We start from the raw sequence: 19,130 nt of genomic DNA, 5'->3' as shown, positions 1-19,130 counted from the left end.
TTAAGAATCCGATGTGTCGCTACCTTCAAATTGAAATTGTTGAATGTTTTTAACTCTCCAGAATGTGGCTGAGCACTAAACTCACTTTAATCAAGTTAAAAATTTGATTTTTGTGCGTCTGTTTCTGTAGCAAAAAGACAATTTCTAAATTAAACAATTCTGTCTACCCTTGAGGGCGGAATGGTGATACAAATGGTATTAGAGGGTTCTGGGTTTGAACTGTTGCATGGTCTCCCCTATACCTGGATTTTCTCTGGGTAATCTGGATACATTAGCACATATAACTGCTGTACAATTGGCATTGTTACATTTCTCACTAACCTATCTATCTTTGTCTTTTTGGATCTAACATGCAACAAACCAATCAGAAGGCTACCTCCCATTTCCTTCAAAAGTCAGATGTACTTGGCAGATTGCTAATATATTGGATTGCTATTTGGTAAATGCACATGCTTAAAGTGAGTTTCTTTTATCAATATGTTCTTCATGTTTCTAAGATTTAATATTGTATGATAGATGTAGAACACAACCAAAAGTGTATTCTTTATCTAATCTATATCTAATTCTAAAATTACTTTTCCCACATAAGTACATTTAAGAGCAAAATATGATTTGCCTGTCTCTTGTGTTGCTTTAACACAATCGATATTTGTATTCACGAGCAGCTTGAGTGAATTAATTGGTAGATTTGAAAACCAACTCTAGTTTAAAAAGAACACATGGGATAAAGAGAAACTTTTGCATTTGAAATTCACTTCTACTGTGTACAAAATGTGACTACACAAAAGTATAAAATGTAAAACCTAGAAATGACTATGATCATTTCGAGGCAAAACTTGCCTCCCGGACATACATAGTTTAACACTTGTTTTGTAATCAATCATGACAGACGTTGTGAAATGTGAGCAAGAAAAACATGCTCTTTGAGATCTTTAACAGCCTGGTATCCAAAGTTAAAAGCAATGTGTCCAGGGTTAAAAGTTGGCCAAGCTCTCTTCGGTCTAAAACCAGCACTCTGCCAAAAATCTGTCTTGGGTCAGGTCTCCCATCTAGAGTGTGGGCTGTGTCAGCGCACAGAGTCAAGGTTTTACTCAGTGAGTCTGCTAGTCAGGGCCTCGGGCCTTGGTGCTCCTCATGGCTGCTGGCTGCTAGCAACCCCTCCTCCCTTTACTCCTATTCTTTGTGAGTGCATGCTGAGGATCTCGCTGAGTAAAAGGGCCCTGGTCTTGCAGACTTTGCTCCTTTCTCTTAGTGCTTGCTGCAAACCCCTACCCCACTCCACTATCCCCCCTCTGCATCCCAACATACCTCCCATCTCCTCTGTTAAAATAATGCTAATGCAGAGGTCAGCAAACCAGCACACGGTTTTTGGAGGCCAACAGCTCCCGAGGAGGTGCTTTTGATTTTCAAGTCCACTGAGCTGCACTTATTCAATATTTACTCTCCAAGACCTCTGCATTAATTTTACACCACACTTCTAAGAGGGCCTATCTAAAAAAACCTGCAAAGGGCCTTATACAGCACTCTTAACCCCCCCCCCCCCACACACACACACACACACACATACACACACACACACGCACACATACTCAAACCCTTAAACCTCCCTGTCTGTGTGCTCCACTGAAGGCTTCATTCTCTGACTCCTTGCTATCCACCAGTGGGCCAATCCTTGGCTAGTTATTGTTGGTGCGCCGTTCTATCATTACCACTAACCTTGACTCCTGGCTGCTTGCTGTAATCACATGGAACCACCAGGGAGGAAGTCTGGCCTGGGGTGAATTATTAATTAGCGAGGCTGGTCCTCCCCCTCAGCGCTGCCTGGGAGAGGGGGGGGTGTGCACTCCACACAGGCGGTAGGGGTTACCCAGCATGCAGATGGTATTAACACACCTATCAAGGTAAGAGGGATCAGCACTCTGGGCTACTCGTGGAATTGTCAAGCAACAAGGAATCAATAACTAACAGTGCATTGCTTCCTGCCATGCATGATGTGTGCCTCCTACCCTCCATCCCTGTGAAAGGCTGTACAGCATGATGGTGGGGGGTGGAAGGGTGGTGGTGGTGGGTTCATTAAGATGAACATCACAGTCTTCCTCACTAGGGACATGCTGGAGGTTGATGAATTCCAGTTTTCGACTAATGATCAACTTCTATATGAACTGAAAAACAAAGCAAAGCTTCCTAATACTTGTTATCCTTCACTGACCTTTCTACACCTTGCCCCAAGCACATACACACAATAGAGTCAATGTATTCACACACACACACACACACACACACACACACACACACACACACACACACACACACACACACACACACACACACACACACACTTCCCTGGTACATAATATGAACACATTCACGGACTGAATATGACAGAAAGCAGAACAGCAGACATACAGTTACCTTACAGTATGTTTTTGAGATCCTTGGTTCACTTGTTTGGCAGATCCCTCGAGGTCATACATTTCCCAGCACCCCTGACTTCCCTCCCTAAACAGTGGAGACTACCGAGACTGGGACCAAGGCTTTGATCTTCACACAACTCCCTTAAATCACAGAGAGGAAGCAGGGATTTTCTCCAAAGGGTGTCTCTATGCTCCTTTTCCCCAGGAGGACTGAACCAAGTCATCTATGAAAGTGAGTGAATTGCAGAGCAAAACAGGGCTCCCCTGGGTGCAGAAACAGATACTCATACCAGTCACTTTGCTGCTTTGCTGAGGAACACTGGTAATGAAAAATGTATCACTGTTTGATGTACAGTAACTGCAGCTACCCAACCTGATGCACAAAGTCACCTATAGTCAGTAATGACAAATTCATGTGGAGGCTTCGTTCTCCAATTCATTTCACAACTTTCAGTGACTCTATTGTTAGTTTAATCATCTCTGATAATTAATTGAGCATTGTTGAATTAATTTACAGATGCTATCTCTGAATGGAGAGACAGATAATTAAATTAAGTCATGTGTTTTATATCTCAAATGTGTCAGAGCTGCTAATTATCTTCATTTGAATTATCTTAATAGATTTCATTTTGTTATTCAGATAATTCCAAAGGGTCTCAGTCATGACACAATTTGATGAGTGATTAAAACTTTGATGAGCAGGTCAAGTTATATGGTAACGATATTATTTCTGTCACCAAAAGCCAAATATCCCAACATTGAGGACCCAAAGGACCAGGCTATTAACCCAGTGGATGCAGACATTTATAGAGCAAGAAATTAATGATTCATATTTTAGAGCTTCAACACTTACTGTGCTGCTTCCTATCTCTGTAAGTCACTGATATAACACCTACTTCCATGGTTTGCTAGAATAAAATGTTGACAACCTGTTTGTTTCCTGTTCAATGTTGTTTCTTTGAATCATGACAAACTTAGATTTGTAATATCATTGTCACCATGATGACAGAGCTCCTCTAACCTGAAGTTCTTATTTTAACCTACACCACAATATTTTACAATACCTAATGTAAAGTATTTTTGTACCTAAACATGGCCAAACCATACCTGTTCCTGAACTTCCATCAAATTATATATTACTATATATACTGATTTACATTTATGTCAATCATGAAGATACAAATCAGTGGTGAGCAATGAGAGCAAGCAAGGCTTCTATACCAAAGTGGAAGGGATATTTCCCCTAACACCTGATCTCAGTACAGCGTTCTGTACAGTTAAGGATCTGATGTTGCTTGTTCGCATTCATTTTGTAATTAGCTGCCCACATATGGTGGCACCAGGCTCTGGAAGCTAGCTTCACTACCAGCTGATTTTAGTCATTGTCTCTATAATTTATATAGGTATGACCTTGTCCTTTTGACGTCTGGGGCTGAGGTGCAATAAAAAATGTTTGCATTTAGAATAAAACCTGATTTCTGATGGGTGACAAGTGTGCTACAAACAAATGTGCTTTTAAAGATGCAGTTGACTCAGATCCAACTGTTCTGATATCACTCACATTATTAGACACATGCACAGATACGTGTTGAAACTATTTGCACATGAGAGAATTATAAAGTCTAAATATCACCATCAGTAAAAATGCTGTCAGTCTCAGAGACCAGTGACCATCGACTGATGACAGGCTCTAGGGTCAACTGCCAACATTATCGGGCTTCTGGCGTCGACGGCAGAAATCTAGGTCAAGAGTCTTTCTTGCGTTCACTGCAAAAAAAACAACACAAATAGTAATACTTTTTGTGGGTGTTTTCGGTCCTGATGACATGTTGGCGCTTCTCAATTCAGTCAGTGGTCACCTGTTTCACTTCAAATAACTTAATTTTTATCACTGAGATATTCATATATACGCTAGCACGATGGACTGATGTCACAAATATTTGATTAAATATTTAATAAACCTGTTATTCTGCTTGACAAACGCTTATGACTGCAGCCTTATGATTACAAAAGTATGTCCTTATAGACACATTTACATAAAGACTAGCCAGAGCTTATGTCATTGTAGAAAAGTAAAATGTTTAGCTCTAAAAAGTAATAATATGTTTTAAGTTGCGTTGCTTCAATTGCAACAACAGAAAGAGGTTAATTTGATTATAATTATTCTTCTAAATACACAAGCCTGAATGAATGAATGATTCTGGATTAATTACATTGATTTTGCAAGTTTCATTCGGTTTACATATGCACATTAATTTTGTAACACATAAAAACTGTATACCCCAATGTTCCTTATAAAATGTATTCTTATTCTCTAGTTCTTGCAATTTCTTTCATCTACTATAATTTTCTGCTCCATCCCAGGATATGTTTCCTTGTGTCTGGCAGATCATCACCTGCATACATCCCAGAGGTTTCCCCTTTATTTGAATCCTCAGACTATTTTCATCCTCTGCTTTTGATGATAAAAAACTACCTTTATGAGGGTAATTCATCACCTTTATAAACGTGTTCTCCGGCATAGGCTGAGTGTTTCTGAAAAGAATTATACCTCTGAAATTAAGAACGTTAGGATGGCTGTGGAGGCAGGTCCGCAGGGAGTCGTTTGTGGTCCTACTGTAACTGTGCAGTGCTGCGGTGGCGCAATAAAACACAGGGGTTTTAAGGGTTTCAAAGTGGCCTTCCTGCTCTCGCTGCTGTCAGCCATAAATTGAGAATAAACATAGCTATATATGGGGCGCCCATAAATGCCTTCATAATTCATACCTTTGGGGAGAAGCTCAGGTAGATTAAGTTGTTTTGGTGACATAATTTTTTCACGTGAATAATATATCCACAGTCCTCCACCTTGCTTCTTCATGCTCCCCTCCTATAGCTAAAATCTTGATCTGGACATTATTGGACAATAAAGAGAAACATATTGAGGATGATTAGGCTCATGGGAATATAAAGTACAGAAGTGTAACAGCCCCTCAGATAGCAATTTGTTGAATTTGAGGAGTATGCATCTCATCATTTGCAGATAAAATAATAACTTTCATGTTTGTCTTTTTTTTTAATTAAATGTGGTCATTTTCTCTCCTTTACAATTCAATAGTTTTTTTCATGTCATGCATGCCTAAACAGAATTTGGCTCTTTGTGATAAATCCTAACTCAAAAATATGTCCTTGTTTGCCTTTTGACATGATTTTGATCCTCTGTGTACTCCTACAGATGACTGGCACATGGCAAAGCTTTCAAATATAACAAAATAAACATAAGGATTGCACAGCTCCGTGGATTTGATGCCCATAAGCCAACAGAAGAGAAAGTCGTTAAAGACATAATACACCTCAGAAAAGAGAATCCAAGAGAGCTTGGTGCCAGATTTCTGATCAAAGCACCTTTTGAAGTTTTCACAGGAGGTTCATGGTTTACGTGTGTGTGTGTGTGTGTGGAGAGAGAAAGAGAGAGAGAGAGAGATGAGGGGTAGAGAGTGAGAGACAGACTGAGAGAATATGTTTGTGTGTTTTCTCTTGATATCTGCCTGCGTGTCCGTCAGTGTAACAACATTCACTGAGCAAACATACAACATTACAGTGAAATACCAAATAGAAGCAAAAAATAGTCTTTAATGATAATCCAATACAGATGATTGGATGATTACTACTACATCATATATATATATACAGCATCTACTGGTATATGAATTCAATACATGTCCGGTATCTTTCTATGTACCTGAAAGCAGCATGTTCAAACTTTTCCTTTTCTTGAAATGAAGAACAGCACAGTTTCTTGCTTTTTGGCTGCAATTTAATTCAAGGGTTAATCAAATTTAAATGTGAGCATTGTTTGTTCAAACCATATTTACGCCAAATACAGAGCTGGAGTTTGTAGTTTTGACATGCTGAAATTAATCAGTATTTCTAAAATGCTAGGTTCCCTTCCAGCTTTTCTCTCCTTAGGCTTTTCAATGTATGCCCAAGATCTCTGGTTCTGAGGGTGCTTACACACCCACCTTGTTTGATCCAGACTGTCACACTTTTCAGTTTAGTCTGACTCAAAACAATATTTGAGAAAGGTGCCTCGAACCACGATCGGCAATACCATGGGTCTGAATGTTTGCAGTGTGTAAACATTTCTTCAAGTAGATCTGACTTTCAAACCAATTGCTGAAAGTGGAGACAACATTAAAAAATAGAAGAATGAAAATAAGCTGAAATAGTTGCAGGTTTGCTTCCAACAATGAAATACTTGAAAGACAAGGATGTTAATTTTGCTGGTTGTAATACCATAACAATATTGCACTGAACAAATAAAACTAATCGAGCTACTTCTTCTTTAATTTTCTCTATTTAAATGGAAAGACTACTATTTTCTATGCACGTTGTACAAACGAGTACTAGACTACACAACAACGTCGGAAACACATCTGTCCACAACCCAATCAATGTAATGAGTGGATGACAGGGCAAATATCATAATAAAGACTTGCGTGCTCCCGAAATTGCAACGTGAAACCCGAACTAACAGGATTAAATTTAAACAATGTAACAAAGACATGAGACTGAGACTTTCTGGTTTCTTCTTCTGAGATATTAGTTTCTATGTTGTAAGCTTGTAGCTTTCCAATTATACACCATAAGCCTGTTGTAAGTTGTCCTGGTATGCTAACCTCAGTAGGAACAAAGAAGTGGTGGAAAAAAGAAAAAACAAGAGCTAAGATTTTAAGATTGCGTTCCACCAATAGACACAAGTAAAGAAACTATATGCCAATTTATGCTTCTACGTCTTTTCTATTACGGACAGATAAGACCGCCCTATCCGTCGTGGAACGCCCTCTCCGAGCGCCTTGGAGAGCTTTTCGTACACCTCTGATTTTTCTAACTGTCCGTGTTTATGTCGGAGAGCCCACAGACAGACCTTGGCTGTGATTGGTCCGCGAACGACATAATTTCCATACGACGTCATTTCCGGATTTCACATTTCCGGACCTTAAACGTCCTGCTTGACAATAAACCCAAACACAACTACGATTCTACGATTAATGTGACGTGTGTGTTAAGCCAGTGGAGTTGTCCGGCTGACGGTGGCTCGTTAGAGCACTGACGGCATGCGTGCACGGTCACATACGGTTATAACAAGCTTTCAAAACGGCGCTAGCGGGCTAGGCTAGCGGGCTAGCCACCATGCTAACTGAGGTGGTAACAGAGCAAAAACCCACCGTCACGACTTTAATTCCACTTCTATCATGACACTGTTTCTATAATACCGCCAGGTTAGAAGCAAACACTGGGTAGTAGTTAGTGCCGGGAGTCCCTGCTGACTGTGTGTGGAAGCTGGGGGGGAGCTAGCTTCAAGCTACACGGAGCTTCAAGCTGTGGAATCAGCAACCCAGTTCGGAAACAAGACCGGGGATCCGCTGCGCTAAGAAACTATTACATCAGCATCTTGACCCGCTGGGTGTCACTTTATTTAGTTCTGTTAGTTGCCATGGTTCAGTGTGTGGGAGGCCAGCCGACAGAGGTAAACAGACACACGTGGACTTCTTCTTCCCAAATGGGGTAGGCTTCTCTGAGCTCGTCTTCCGTTGCGCCACCTATGGGTTTGGCGGTGAATTTTTTTCGACGTACAGTGGACGGAGAGGTAAAAATCAAAAAGACTCTTTGCCCCTCCGTGGAGCCCTCTCCGAGAAACGGATACGTAGAAGCATACTGGAGCCTTAGGCTGGATTGTGAACTCGAAAGGTTAGTAAGCTGACTTCAATGCTTACGTTGGCTATGTAGACATATTTTTTCCCTAAACATCTTTATGAAAAAAACTTTAAACGTATTAATATATCTGCAAACTCTTTACTAGTCCAAAAGTGATCACACTGAATGTAACTATTAATCAGCTTTTCATATGTTGTCCCTACAATAGCTGAATAATATTTTTTACAGTCAGAACAAGGGTCTAAGGTTGGGCAGAGATTGTGGTCTTCACTAAAGTTGAAGCATACAACTCAAAAGAATAAAATATTCTACTCTACAGGAATGATGCCAGGGATGTCTCAAAAAGCAAAGTTGAACTTGTCAACACCAGTTGACACAACAGCATGTCATCACTGGTCCAACACTTTGGACTTGGACCGCACATGAAGAAGATGTAATGAACAAATGTAAAACCCTGTTGTGTTATACAACTTTGGAGCAGCAGTAGAAACACCTTTCTCCCATCAAAATATCTACTTATTACTTGAGAAGAATCATGAGGAACCAAAATTTAACAAGCAGACAGTCCTTCAGACTTGGAACAAGTACCCTCTGTGGTGCTTATGTTTAATGGCCCCAGAGAGGACATTGGCCCCTGCCCCTGTGAGAGGAGCTCTCCTGAGTCAAGTGACTTTGAATGGCAGCCCCGGAGCCCGATGCTGCATGGGAATGGAAGGCAGAGGCCCTTGTGAGGTGAGGAGAAGGATTTGTGTGACGCCTATTGTCCCCATTTATTTCTTCCGGTGCACCAAAGACCTTGAGCCTCCCAATGTGCGGGCACACAGAACAATACAACCCAGTCCTCCAAGTATGTCTGTGTTAATTTCGTTGAGGAAAACTATGACGAAAAATATTCCTTAAAGACCTTTTTCCCATTACTGAGACGAGACGAAGACGTAGCGAAAACGGATCTTTGAAAATAAAAACTATGACTAAATCTATTTCAACTTTCGTTGACGAGACGAACATGTTGGTGGTTGACTAAGTCACAATATTCTTTAAAACATCATCGTATCAGTGTGTGTGTGTGTGTGTGTGTCTGTGTGTGCGCTCCCAGATAGTGCCACACACCGACCCCGGGGCTCCGACCCCGGGGCTCCGCCCCCCACCCCCGCTCACTCGCTCAGAGACACAGTGAGATCAGAGCTTGTTCACGTGAAGCAGCCGGTCACTGACTCACCGGCTGCTTCTTAACAATGGAAACAGTGAAAACACAGAGTTTCTCTGGTCTCAGCTGCTCTGAGATCAGCGCCGCAGCTTCCAGATCAGAGCAGAAGCTGCAGTTGGTTTTGTACCAAGCTTCAGTTTCTGTATCCGCCTCCAGTCTGACCTGCTCTCACGTTTTGTTTTCACATTTCGCCAGCTAAAATATATATTTTTAAGCTATTAGGCTGCAGCTATATGTTTATATTTATTTCAACATAGGGTACTTCTTATTTCATACATTTCCCACAAATATGGGGATGACTCAAATAGCCATACATAGTTCTGTGTTTAATTTATTTCAAAGTAGGCCTACACTTGCCTCTGTATTTTCTTCTTCTCTTCATAAGAGTTTGGTGTTTTCCATTGTTGTAACAGGTAAGAATAGCAAAAAAATGTCAACAGTTTTCTTTATTGTCGTTCTATACTTTCATAAATGCAACAAACTATAGTTTAGTATAGTATAACTTATATAAAACTTGATGAGCTTTGTTATCAAATGTGTTTTGCAGCTCCAGACACATTTTATTTGGGGGAAGAGGGGGCAAAATGGCTCTTTTGATAGTAAAGGTTGCCGACCCCTGCTATAGACCTATGCTAGGAGGGATATCTAATGGACAACCTATGTACTGCGAGCTAGACTAGTATGCAGTTGTAGACACAACACAGGGGGTCCCTGGGCCTGAGAAGGGAAGATAAAGAGTTTAATGTGGCTATTAAATGTGACTAAAACTAGACTAAAATGTAATTAGTTTTTCGTCGACTAAAACTAGACTAAAACTAAGAAGGATAAAAATGACTAAATGTGACTAAAACTAATATGCATTTTCGTCTAAAGACTAAGACTAAATCAAAAATAACTGCCAAAATTAACACTGGTCTGAACCAAAGAAATCTTCTGCAGTCCCTTCCAATGTGTTGATGTTGTCTGCCTGATATTTTAATTCCTCCTGATAAACAAGGATACACCTTTTTTCCGAACAAGCACACAATTTTAACAATGAAGTGGGTTGAGAACACTATGAGTTCATCAGTCAGTCAGTGCTGTCAGGTTTTTACCACAAAGGTTAAACAACACTGAAGGTTTTACAATTAAGGACGAACCAGTATTAGCCACTGTGGTTTTAGTCAGGATTTGTGTACAAACAGAGTCAAAGGTGTTTTGCATTTTTTGTTAGAGTTAAACAGATAATCAGTGTGGTATGACAAAAGGTTCAACCATGAGTTACACCTTCACCGAACCCGAGACCCCTGATAATTGAGACTGAGAATCCCTTTGTTGTTTTTTTTTCTTTTGGAGTAATACAAAAGATTGATCATATGAATTGAAATGCCTCTTTATCTGTGTGTCTCTTTTTTTGCTGAGTGAACATAGAATGCGGCAGAAATCTCACTCAGTAAACATGTGCATCATTATCCATTCATCGGGACGTATTGTTTGTTTACTGTGGCCCCATTTCCAGAGACCCCAAAAGCAGGCCACTGGAGTGGGAAGCTCCAAACAAAGGCCTTTCTTCCCCACCCGCCTGGGCCTCAGAAATGCTCACCACTCAGCCGGCACAGAGCCTTTCACCGGGCTTTTGGCCGCCCATGAGTGACAGATGAATCACCAAGAACCTTTCCCAAGTACAGGAGCTGCTGTGACTACACTGTAAAAATTTTAAAATCAAATAAATTGATTGTCGAGAAGTCTATTAGGAGACTAAACAAGTGGTAATTCAGAAATATGTTCGACATGTATAAAGAGGTTGAAGATGATGTTGTCTTAAAGAAAAATGCACTGGAGTCATCTTTGATTTGGAACTCCACAAGGGTGAATGCTGAGTAGGATCTTGACAGTTACCGTATGTCAGGGTAGTGGAAGGTAGTGAAACTCATTATAAATACAACATAGCAATATGTTTAAAATGATCGTCTCAAAATACATTCACAGACCACATATTAACCCATCAAAATACCTGTTCAAGTGATTGAAAAAAACTTCAAAACGCATAGAACTGATCTTCATAAAAACCTGCTGAAGTAATATTTATGTGGTCATGGCTGAATGAGGTGTCGCTTCTTCTGCAAAATTAAGTTTAGAACACAGCGTCCCCTGTCTGCAAGTATGTATGTGTGTGTGTGTGTCTGTGCGTTTCTACCCGTCTCAGTTGCTTCCAAACAAACTGACCATCACGGTTATTTAGTTATTCATAGATGATGTGGAATCATCATCATTACTCTAAGGTTGTGGCTGTGTGCGTTGGACTTCTTTTTCAATGTGTTTAAATATGTGTCTTAGTTAGTGTCGTTAATATTGTTAACATTTATAGTGAGTGCAGGTCAGTGGAGGAGTAAGGAGGGAGGACATGCAGCAGGGTAATACAGCACAGTACAAGGATACCTGAAAATTAATGTAGTGGAAAACCTGCCTACCTCATACTGGACATTGTACGCTTTTATAAAACATTTTATTAACAATTATAAGTGAATTTTGGGAACATTTTTTTCAGAGACCCCCCAGCATGTTTCTGCTAAGGGTTTCAGTGGGTCTTAAGTGTCAGTCAAGGGGTCTCAGACCCCACTAGACCCCCCATATTTCACACCCAGGTGGCCCAAAAGGACAAAGAACCGACAAGAATGAAAGCTTGTTTTGGATAAACTGCAATGTACTGTACTATTTTACATGGAAAGAAAATCTAATCATACAAACCCTGAGAACAAATCTTGCAAAAGTAATTTTATCATATATCAAATAGTCAACAGAGCCAGTGGTGTATTTCCAAAGCACTTGCAGAGAGCGCAGCGAGCAGCCAGCAGTTCACAGTCCAGTTGAGAGTCAGATGACCTTCATTACATCAATTAAGTTTTTACCAATAACTCTGTATCCTCGTCATCCTTGTTGGTCAACTCTCTTCACTGTTTCTCTGTGATGCTACTATACTGCAGCTTCACAGAGCAGACAAAGTCTGAAATTACATGAATATCAATTTTACCGTATTTACTTTTATCTGTGCCCAGAGGCCTGTTCTACGAACCAAATTCAACATACCCAGGATATCTTTCAGTTATCCGGCTGAACTTAACCAAACAAATCCATCCAAGCTAAGCGGTTTCATGGCTGGTTATCAACTCAGGTTGTCCTACTCTAGATATGAGCATGTACACATAAAATTAGCAGATTCAAATGATCAATGAATTAGATTTTTCCTTCCATTACATGAATGATTTTTAATTATTTGCATGTATTGTCAATGTGTGTATGAAAGTTTTAGCGTTACTCTTTCGGGCTAAACTTTACATTACATTACATTACATTACATGTCATTTGGCAGACGCTTTTATCCAAAGAGACTTCAACGTCTATGAGGGGCCATTTTAGGGGTTCAGTATCTTGCCGAAGGACATCTGATGCATGGCATGCAGAAGGGACACTTTGGCATGCAGATAAACCTTGGGGGCTTCAAGAGCACCTGGGAGAAAATAAAAAACAAACTACAATATATACTCTAAAGAATTACGTAGGCTGATTTCCATTTATTATCAATATAACAGGTTCAACACTTTTATAGAGTTAATATTGTTTATTAATATCAGTCTAAAAATGCACAATGAGGTTTAAAAACAAGTCCGATACACACTGAAATTAAGTAGAATTAAGAACAATAAAAATTTTAAACTAAAGAAAACACATTGCTGTTGAAGTTGGATTATAAGTGGGACCTGTGCTCACAGTCCAGCACCATGTGGCTAGATTGGCATTCGCCAGAGAACACAAGAATTGGCAGGTCAGCCCTAATTCTTCACAGATGAGAGCAGGTTCACACTGAGCATGTGAAAGAGTCTGGAGAAGCCATGGTGAACATTATGCTGCCTGTGTCATCATCCAGCATGACTGGTCTGGCGGTGGGTCAGTAATGGTTTGGGGAGGCACATCCTTGGAGGGTTGCACAGACCTCCATGTCACAGCCAACGATACCCTGACTGCTGTTAGGTACCGGGATGAAATCCTCAGAACGAATGTCAGACCTTATGCTGGTACAGTGGGCCCTGTGTTCCTCCTGTTGCAGGTCAATGCACAGCATCATATGGCCATTATGTAGTAGTTCACATACTTGCCTATGTACTATGCATCTTACCGGAAGATACCACTAGAGGGCACACCGGAGAAATCAGACTATATAGAACTTCCGGATTTGCCTGATGTAAACAATAAAGATGGCGACACTCGAGGAGGTTACTATTTTGTTCATTCTGAGACCACAGCAGAAAAGAGACAGCTGCGCCACCGCAGATGGTACTGATCTGTGTCCAGCTATTTTTACAAGCATATTTGTCATTGTGCAGCTGCAATGACACATCTAACAGTTGCAGGAAAAAGCGGACTTGGTCAATGGGCTTATCTTCAAAACTTTCGGCCATTGTTGTCGCTGCTTTTGTGCCCATTGACCCCTGACCCTGTCACATTCCCTAATACTACCGCTAAACTGCCCCTACCGGTCAAGTGCTTATTGCATCTGGTGTACATAGCGTTCATTTCTGAGGACGTGCACAACCAATACTCTAAATGGACTCAGGATACGCGAGCCATCATACGAACACGTACGCATAGTTAACAGCAATTATATCTCCTTCTTTACAAACAAGCACACAGGATCCTTAAAGAACACATATGTCATGTTTCAAGGGAATCGATTGGTCAGCAGGCGGAGCTTTTATAAGGATTTATCTCTTATCTTCAACTGAACCTGCAAGGTTAGCCATTAGGCATAAGTTACCATGGGGATTTTAACCCAATAAGAAGTGAACAAGCTTAGCAAGACTGAAAACCCTGAAGTAAATCTAAAGTTACCCTGATAACCACACATCCTGCTTCGTAGTACAGGCGCTAGTAGTCTTTCATAGGATTCACACATTCAATTTCTGTATTTGGAGCCGATTCCCTTAATATTTGTGCTTTCTCTGTTATGTAAGTGTTTTGTCCTTTGTGGCCACTGTACCCCAATGGTGTTAAAATAAACATGGGAAAGCATGGAAAAGGAGATCAATAAATTCATCTGCACACATGTTGTGTCCTCGTCGACCAAATCTCTCAGATACACTTTTTATAGCATTCAGTCACTTCATAGCTGCATTGATATCACTGGCTGGCAAAACCACAAAGAGTAGTGGTAAAAATTTCGTTTCTTTTTTAATAGTTAATGATTTCATTTTTGCATCTTTAAGTAATTTTTTATAATTTTCACAAACAATATAGATAATTTCATATTTTATTAAAAGAAGTGACATAACTTTAGTTATTTTCTGCGGACCAGAAAATTTCCCATATACAGTAAAAGGATGGTGTTGTTGTAAAACCATTCTATATGGCAATACTATGTTTTACTATGAAGTGACCCTATTTGCACATATTGGCATATTTAGACCTTTGAAGATATATCTCTCATCAGTGATCAATATTGTTAACGATCAGTTTGTTCTAGTATGAGCTAACTGCAATGTGTATCATTATATGAGCCAGTATTGACAATAAAGTTAAGATTAAAAAATAAATGAATGTCATATTTATAATACACATCCAGTGCCCTGTTAATCTTCTTTTAAACTTTATTTACAACCACTGCAAACAAACTTCAGCTTTTTGCTCTATGTTTTTCTCAGCAGGGTACATCTACTGCAGTCAAAGTGGTGTGTGTGTGTGTGTGTGTGTCTCTGTGTGTGTGTATGTATATATTTGTTTGCACCTGCATGCATGTGGCTCTTTTGTCAAGTGTTGGTTGTATAGAGGAGATGCAGATATGAGCTGGGCAAAATCAATTTAATGTTTTCATCCTCTAGAAAATACCTAGAATGAGACATTTGAGAAGTATGCACCAAGTTGATTAAGAAGGGATGAGGGAAAGATGTGGGTGTGGATGCGGGTGGAGAGGATAAATGGATCAGTTAGAATGGTGGATGGATGAAGGGAATTGAAAGGGTGGCTCTCGATGAAACTCCCACAAACAAAACATGAGAGGTTGACTTGATTGACAGATGACCAGGGTTGTGGTTGAGGTAGTCCCAAGACCAAGTTAACCAGTTTAGTGTATAGTATGTAAACAAAGTTAAAGAGCAAATTGACTTATTATTATTTTTCAATTGCTTTATAGATAAAATTACGATACTGTTGTGACTTCTCTTGAATATGATAATCTGTAATTGATCTTGGAAGGAGAGACTACTGAAACATGGCAGCAAATAGATGCCCATTGTCATATTTGTAAAGAACAACATTACTACACCAGATGGAGACTAGCTGCTGGACAAAACACATCAAATAGTGAATGAGTAAATTTGACCAAAGCAAAGTTTTACAGTGTACGGATGAGTGCTGTTGTATGGAGGGCCAGGCCCAGCTGCATTGCTGGGAGGTCTGCCTATTGTCTAGGCCACATAAAGACAGGACGAGCCAGGGACAAGGCTTTACAACTCAGCCCAACAAGCTGCTGCAGAGCGCACACACTCACTGACCATGTCATTGATGCATCGAGAGACGTGGTGTGATGGCCTTCACGTAAATGAGACAAAGACACACACACACACACACACACACACACACACACAATCTCCCCAAATGGACACCATCACAAACATTAATTCCAACACACTCAAATGTGCACACAATATTCTATGCGTGACTTGGCCATTAATATTCTTGCATATATGTGAAATTTAACTTTTTCTTTCACTGGTGTCATCACTTTGCTTTAATGTATACACTGTGTATGTGAATGAGGGCTCTCTCCCATGTACATATTCATCAGGTGGTTCTTGTTGATTTCTGAGTAAAGCAGCGACCGGTCAATCTTCTATTGAGCAGCCTTCTTGTAATGATGCTTGTCCCAAACAAATGACTGCCGAGCGCTGCCAGAACTCAAAGAATGAAATGAAACATAAGGTCCTGCAATATGCTGTTCCACTGTGGGTTGACAATGTGTGACTCAGTTCTGATAAAACCCAAAAGCAATGCATGCATTGATTTAGATATCTTCAATCCAGCTTTTTTACCATTCAGAAAAGGGTTTGAAGAAAAAGAATGTCAACAAAAGAAAAGTGGAACGTTACTGAGATCCACCAGGGGACAACTTGTTGTATTACTTAATTTGTTCACATTGAAATTTAACATTACATACCATTATTCTGGAACTGCATGTGATTTGAAGGACACATACAGTAATTGCAACTGTGTAAAGACTTAACTTAACGATTCGAAAATAAACGCAACAGCTCACACTGCTGTGATACCATGAACACAAACTCACACACACACTATTGTATACTCATGTACTGTACACTGTCCTGCTGCCCCAAATAATTACTAGAGCTCCACATGTAAATGAGCCTTTAGAGAAAATAGTCCACAACAAACGTTTGCAAAAACTTAACTTTTGCCAAAATCTTTATTAACTATATATATATATTATATATATATATTATACACAGATTGTCAGGATGTTTGATCAAAAAGTCTCGAGAAGTATGTTTAACTGGGAAACTTTGCATGACCAGTCTCTGGGCCAATTAGTTGAAATATAATTTTCGTAATCATTTTATAAATATATACAATGTACTTTTCTGCACAGGTTACTTTGTGATGTTCGTGAGATTCAAGGAAATGTATTTCTCGGTTACAGCGACAAATGTTTTTTGATATATGGTATAGGTATTTGAACTTTATAACTAACTCGTAAAGAATGATTATGAAAATTTTGAGTTGTGCCTCTGGAAGGTAACTTTTTTGCATTTATATTAAGTTCAAAATAATCTGTGTTCCTGTAAATTAAATAGAATGTTTGACCATTGAAATAAATGTTTGAAATATCATAAATATGATAAAATGTTCAAAATAGCAATGAATGTAAAAGAAATCAGGATTTAAAATAGGTTTTGTAAAGAGAAATAAAATTCGCCCATCAAATTTTTTATAGTGCATTCATGCCAAACATGATTTTACATACAAAGTCAATGCCAGGCACCTTGAATGGCGCAAAGCAAAAGACACGAAATTCATGTCACAAGATGTCATTCATATAGAAAAGCGCTATATAAATACAAATCCAAGTGCTGAAACTGAAAGTTTAAGCTAATGATCTGGCACAGACCCGAGATGGCGTGTGGTCATGGCCAGGTAGCCTCTGGTGGCGCTGGGCACGGTAGTGAAAGTCAGACACAGCTCCTGGATAAGACAATTCAATTGCCTGTGCTGTGTGATCCTCTGCATGGTCTTGGAGACCCACACTTGGCTTCTCCAGCTTCTCCACAACAGGGACCACACAGAAACTGAAGTAATTTCAGCCAGTAGTCCAATATTTGCTACGTGTGCAAGTCAGGCAAATAAACATAAATGATCCCATTGTGTGAGTCGTAAGACTTTATGCAAATAATTAATTAGCTACGTTTTTTTAATTTGAGAGCAAAAAAGTAATTTGAGAATATACAAATTTGCAATTAGAGATTACAAATTACATAACTGAAGAGAGTTCTATTAAGTTTCAGATGGATTGAATTGTTTTTATATTCCAACCAGCAGCGATGGTGCTGATGTTTTACACTGTTATAAAATATAAAAACTATATGTAAAGATGGAGGTTAAACTATGTATCAAACAACAGTGATATGGCTACACTTGATATATCTACGTCTCCTTATCTTTACAATTAACTCAGAATTTTCTGCCTTTTCATATAAAATAAGAATTCTCTATGCTGATATCATTCATCCTTTTGGCTGTTTTCCCTCTTGTCATATTATCGTTTCTGCACTCACAAAGCTCAGGTGATGCATGCAGCGTGTATCCCTTGCCCTGCTTTCTGACCTGAATGCACACACAATGGATCAGCCTGCTGCTAATAGCGTGAGCCTGTGCCTGTGGCCTTTACAGTGTGCACAGAATAAAGTTCAGGTGTCAGTAGTTCAACTGATTTATAATGGTGAACAGGCTTTGATTAAGTGCTGATGTCAAGGGATTCCTCACCACTCATTTGGGGAATCAAGTAGTTTGTATCCAAACAAGACAAATGGGCCACTGGCTGGTTGTAACCTTTCTCATGTGCACGTTCCCTCCAATCATATGCCACTGCTCCTTGGCTCAATGAGCTGACTTTATTTATAGCCATGCTCCTCCTGTGTGTGTGTTTGTGCATTTTGTGCAAGCTTTTGTGTTGCAAGTAACCACAGTTGTTTGTTTGTCTTGTATGGGCACAGCATATGTTCACCATTATCTTTTTATCAGGAAGAACAGACTGGGAATTTGTCAGATAATTCTGTTGCGTGGACTGATTTTCCCAGCCACGGCAGCGCAAGTTAAGATTTTTATATAATCACAGCCAAGAGAATTCTCAGCTGCACACATTGAGACACTGTACATTCCAGTGAAATCTTAATCTGCGATTAACTAGACAACATCAGAGCAGGTGCAACCTGTCTGGAGTGAGCTCTCCATTCAGAAAAATCTGGACTCATCATCTTTCTCTTTTGGCTCTTCAGCAGCATTCGGAGGATTTAAAAGTCTTGCAGCATAGTATTTTCTAGTACTTTTGTAGTCGTGATGACCACTCAAAGCACTTTATAGTACATTTTGACATTCAGACACACATTCATACAGCATATCTAATTTTTTTTTTCTGTGAGGGGAAATTCAGGGTTCAGCATCTTGCCCAAGTGTCTATACAGATGGGGAAGACTGGGCTCGAACTGGCAACCTTCTGGTTGGAGGACGAGCGCTCTACCCCTCAGCCACAGCCACCCAGTGCAGGTAAA

Source organism: Limanda limanda, chromosome 5 (genome assembly GCF_963576545.1).
Source record: "Limanda limanda chromosome 5, fLimLim1.1, whole genome shotgun sequence".
Classification (NCBI taxonomy): domain Eukaryota; kingdom Metazoa; phylum Chordata; class Actinopteri; order Pleuronectiformes; family Pleuronectidae; genus Limanda; species Limanda limanda.
This window is presented reverse-complemented; position numbering follows the sequence as displayed.